Source organism: Juglans regia, chromosome 7 (assembly GCF_001411555.2).
Source record: "Juglans regia cultivar Chandler chromosome 7, Walnut 2.0, whole genome shotgun sequence".
NCBI lineage: Eukaryota > Viridiplantae > Streptophyta > Magnoliopsida > Fagales > Juglandaceae > Juglans > Juglans regia.
Window position 1 is genome coordinate 17,904,023 of NC_049907.1, and position 5,928 is coordinate 17,909,950.

At 36.5% G+C, this 5,928-nt stretch overlaps 1 long non-coding RNA gene across 1 annotated transcript; it reads left to right on the top strand.

Annotated features, from left to right (window-relative positions):
* The first annotated feature begins 3,313 nt into the window (after positions 1-3,313).
* Positions 3,314-5,448, top strand: LOC109004701. The gene is made up of 2 exons (XR_001998330.1): positions 3,314-4,932; positions 5,140-5,448. It is a non-coding gene; the product is annotated as an uncharacterized LOC109004701 (long non-coding RNA).
* Positions 5,449-5,928: the final 480 nt, after the last annotated feature.

Consider the following 5,928-nt stretch of genomic DNA (forward strand, 5'->3'; position numbering starts at 1 on the left):
TAGATCGAAAGATAAGGACCGAGCAGCGCCTAGCTGGCCTGCCTAAATATGATTCTGAGTCATTGCAATATTAAAGGATCAGACATGACATGTTGAGGATTATAACCAAATTTAAGGAATATCTAATACCATTTAATTAAGAGACTCACGTGCGGCCAGATATATAACGTACGATAAACAATATCGATCATATATATATATATATATATGACCTAATAATTCCATGCATGATGATCTATCTATTACGTACTCTAAAAGAATTCGAATAGAAATTTTAGAATATATACATGACTATTAATTCTATCCCAATTTATAATTAGACGTATAGATCATCATCAACTGATGATCCGAGATCATCTCATTTCAGGCTAATTTCATTTGCATGGGATTCTCATCACCCGGTCGATCGCTTGCTTAATTTCATCCTCGATCTTGGATATATATAATTAATTTAACTTGCTTATAACATAATTAATTTTCATACAAAATAGTACCACGCATCATGTGAGGAGTTTTTGCCAAGATGTTCTTGTGGAATATTTAAGAAAGCATATACGCAGTGCTTGCAATCATGAATTATTAAAAACAGGTGTATGGTATATATAAAGATGATGACTAAAATTTTTCTAATTTATAATATATAATTAATGCTCAACATGGGAACTATTATATTATATATAAGAAACTTCCCAACACTCTACCGACTCAATTCCTCCCCCAAGCATCGATCATGTGCTAATCCAATTTATTTAGTTAATTAATCAAACTCATAAATAAGTTCTATATACATTATGGGGGAAGGATCCAATATAATGTAGATCCCAATAATATTCCCATTTGTTTTCATACGGTTTAGAGGTTTGAGGTAATTATTTTTTACAACTTTTTAAAAATATGTCACTAATTCAACAAAAAGCATAGAAATTAAAATGCTATCCCCATATTTGCCATAAATATCAATAAATATAAGAGCTTTTTCGTAAGGATCGATAAAAAAATATTTTCAATAAATATTCTTATTCTTATTGTTATTTATTTTAATTTATAAAGAAAATGATAACATACAATCACATAGAATTCCTAATAAGATGGTAGCAACTTGTCTTATATATATATATATATATATATATATATATATATTTCGAAGGAGTGCATAGCTGGGCAAATTTGCTCACACGTGTACACGCACACACAATGAAGCAATTATTTGTTATTTTAGAATATGGATACGCGGTATTCTAATTTTATTATTGGATAATATATTTATTAGAAATTAATATTTATATAAATAACTTTAATCACATAATTACCTGTGTTTTAGATTATTTAAAAATTCAAAAATACTGTCCTTGCAACATTTTAAAAATAAAAATATAGTATATAGTTTTTTATATAGTTGGTTGTAATTGACTGTGACATATATAGTTGTCATTACAAAATCGATCACATCATTGAGGGCCATGTGTTACCCACTGTTGAGGAAAGGGCATTGCCAGAAATTGAAAACATACCCATAGGTGGAGCCACACACAGTCACGACAAAGGAGGAAAACGTGACATGTCCTCATAAACGTGACAAAGGTGGAGCATGTGGAATGCACTATCAAAAAGAATATTAATTTTTCCATAACAGAAATGTACACGTGTCTTGATGTAAATGGAAGATTGTGATTCTCTCTATCTATATATTCGTGTAATGAAGGCAACATATGTACATTGAACAATATAGAAAATACAAAATATGCCCTCTGAGGCAATTCTACAAACACTTTCTTCTCCATTTATTTCTTGCTTTAATATGGTATCCAGGGCACAGTAGACTAACGTCAATTTCACCAACAACCAAATGGATTCCTCTGTTTCGTCTAAAACCCCATCCCAGAGCCCAGAGCCCAGAGCCCAGAGCCCTCTGCTACCACTTCTATTCTTCATTCCGCGAGTCACTTTGTTACTATTAGGTTAAATATTGAAAACTATTTGTTGTGGAAAGCACAAATAGTGCCATTTCTTAAAGGGAACCAACTCTTTGATCATGTGGATGACACTTCTTCCAAGCCTCCTCCCATGATTGAAGACAACCCAAACCCAGATTTCACCAAATGGTGTCTGCGTGATCAACTCATAATGTCTGCTATTAACTCTTCTCTTTCTGAAAATGTGTTGGCCCAAGTTCTTGAATGTACAACCTATCATGAGGTATGGAGCACACTACAGAGTCTATTCATGGCTCAGTATTATGCACATATTATGCAAACTCGATTCCAACAAGCCACACTTAAAAAGGGATTTGCGACTATCACTGAATACTCACAAGGCCAAGTCATTGGCTGCTTCACTAAATGCCACTGGTCAACCATTGTCAAACACTGAATTCTCAGTTTATCTTCTTGCAGGTTTGGGAACAGACTATGATTCTCTGGTAACATCCATTGCAACCCGTGTTGATCCCTTATCCCCTACTCAAATTTATAGCTATTTGCTCAACCATGAGTCAAGATTAGCATATCAAACCCAGACCTTACTTTCGGGTAACCCCTTAGCTGCCCACCTCACTACAAAAAATCAATCCTCTGGCACCTCAAACTCTTGTGGCAAGGGAGGAAGAATAACACGCCGTGGTCGTGGTAGAGGACCCCCTCAGTTTTTCTCCAACCGAAATGAAACAAGACCAACTTGTCAAGTGTGTCATAGAGCTAGTGACACAGCTTTAACTTGTTACTCACACTGTCATGGCAAAGGAGGAAAACGTGACAAGCCCTCAGATGATTTTGGAAGTCTGGCGCACCAGAATGTGGAATGCACTGTCAAAAGGAATACTTTCTCATAACATAAATGTACACGTGTCTCAATGCCATTCAAATATTGGTCATTTTCCTTTCAAACTGCAGTGTATCTAATTAATCGAATGCCTACGCCAATATTTAACAATCAATCCCCTTTTCAGAAATTATTTGGTCACAATCCTGATTACAATTTTCTGCAAACTTTAGGTTCGGCACGGTGGCCCAATTTTCATCCTTTTAACAAATATAAAATGGACTCCAGATCTCAGTTGTGTGTTTTCATGGGCTATAGCCTAGATCACAAAGGGTATTGTTGCTTACATCTCCCATCAAGTAGAACTTACATCTCCCGGGATGTCAAATTCAATGAAACCCTTTTCAATCACTGCCCAGGACCTCTGCGTCTAACTTAAACTCCTCAACTGGGCCCTTTGCATCTGGCTTTTACCAGCCCACTTCTGCATCTCAGTCTCCCATTGTTCAGCTCACATTAGTAACTTATTTCCTCTGGTCTTTCATACGCCCAGTTCTAACCCGATAGGCAATGAGCCTAGTCCGTCTACCTCTAACTCATCTCCATCTTGGCTCTCAAACCCTACTTCTCTAGAAACACTCCCTTCTCTTCCCAAAACTGACCCTTCCTCAACTGCGGTCGTCTCTCAACCAGTCAATTCCATTTCTTCGAATCACCCAATGCTCACAAGCCTTTGCAACAATATTTGGTGTCCTAAAGTTTGCAGTCATTGTACGGTTTCTTGGCCCTCAACTCACTTATCGCTTTCCCTCACTGAGTCAAAAATTTCTCAAATTTCTGAGGAACCTGTGTCATATACTGAGGCTGCCAAATATTCTGAATGGAGAGATCCAATGAAGCTTGAATTTTAAGCCTTATTGCATAACTCCACTTGGGAACTCATTCCCCCATCCCCTGTGTTTAATGTTCTTGGCCCCAAATGGATTTTAAAAACCAAGAGCCGTGCTGATGGTACTCTAGAAAGGCGCAAGGGTCATCTTGTTGCTAAAGGGTTCCATTTGCAGCCTGGGGTAGACTACATAAAAAATTCTCTCCGGTTGTAAAACTAGTAACAATTAATCTACTCGTTTCCTTAGCTTTGTCCTCTAACTGGCCTCTTCATCAATTGGACATCCAAAATACATTCCTACATAGTGATTTGGAGGAGGCAGTTTACATGCATCAACCTCATGGGTTTGTAAATTCGGATTTTCCCACATATGTGTGCAAGCTCAAAAATGACATCTATGGTCTTAAACAGATGCCTAGGGCCTCATTCTCCAAGCTAAGTACTCAACTTCTTAATCTTGGTTTTCAAGAATCTAGGTCAGATTCATCTTTGTTTATATTTCAAAACTCTGAGCATGTTTTATTTGTTTTAGTGTATGGGGATGACATAATTGTAACTAGGTTTAATACTGATCTTATTACTGAATTTATATTCACACTTGGTCAACATTTCCCTGTCAAAGATCTCGGTCAGCTTCATTTTTTTTTTTCTGGGAAGTCAAGTGCACCGAAACTCACATGGTCTTTATTTGAGTCAAGCTAAATATATATCTTACTTGTTGCATCGCACAAATATGCATAATGCCAAAACAATTTCCACTCCCATGTCCACTTCCACAAAACTCACTGCATTTGATGGAACCTCTTTTGAGGATCCACAACTCTATCGTAGTATTGTAAGAAGTTTGTAGTATTTAGCTTTTACTCATCCAGATATTTCTTATTCTGTAAATAAATTTTTTCAATTCATGCATTATCCCAAAAATTCACTGGTAAGCTGTCAAGCGTATTTTACACTATTTGCATCTTACTTCTCATTTTGGTCTTAGCTTTTCCAATAAATCGTTGCCAACACTTACTGCCTACTCTGATACTGACTGGATTGGTTGTCCTGGTGATAGAAAATCCACTGGAGGTTTCTGTGTCTACTTTGGTTCACACATTATTTCATGGGGATCCAAAAAGCAACCAACAGTTGTTCGTTCATCCACTGACGCCAAGTACAAAGCAATGGCTAACATTGCATGTGAACTCATTTGGAAACAGTATCTTCTAAAGGAAATTGGTATTATTATGAAAAATCCACCTACTTTGTGGTGTGACAACCTGGGCACTACGTATATTTCGGTAAATCCAGTTTTACATGCATGTACAAAGCATGTAGAGTTGGATTATCATTTTGTAAGAGATAGGATTGTTGCTAAATCTTTAATTGTCTCTTTTGTTTCCAACAAGGATCAGTTGACAGATATTTTAACCAAACCATTGTCTACAGCTATATTTACTTTTCTCCGATCAAGCCTCACTCTCACTCAAGTGCCACTTGAATCGCAGTGGCCTGTTGAGGAAAGAGCATTACCCAAAATTGAAAACACACCCAAAGGTGGGGCAACCGAGCAACACGCTGTCACGGCAAATGAGGAAAAAGTGACAAGCCCTCAGAAGGTTTTGGAAGTCTGGCGCACCAGAATGTGGAATGCACTATCAAAAGGAATATTTTTCCATAACAGAAATGTATACGTGTCTCAATATAAATGGAAGATTGTGATTCTCTCTATTTATATATTCATGTAATGAAGGCAAGATATGTACATTGAACAATACAGAAAATACAAAGTATGCCCTCTGAGGCAATTCTTCTAACACCTTTTTCTCCATTTATTTCTTGCATCAATACCCATGACAACAACATGGTATAACATCTTATTAATTGGTGTTTTTTTTTTTTAATGAACATTATGAATTTATTCATCAAATAGAGACCAAATGGCCAAAACAACTAGGAATTTTCTCTAGTTCTATGATTACATAATCAATAACTAGAGCATGCTTAGCTAGAACATGAGCAAGCTCATTGGATGTTCTTTTAACATGTTGGACAGACCATGATTCAAATTTATTTAGAAGGATCCTTGTATCCATGGAAATTAGACCAACTAGGGACTAGTTTTCACTTTTGTCTTTGAGTTTATTCACCACTTGCAGGGCATTGCCTTCAAGAATGATATTCCTAAGGCCAATGTTTGCAGCTAGGAGGATAGTCTGTTGAGCAGCATATGATTCAGTAAGGTGAGGGTCTGGAAATAAGGATATTTTCATCCTCATTGATGCAATAAATTTGCC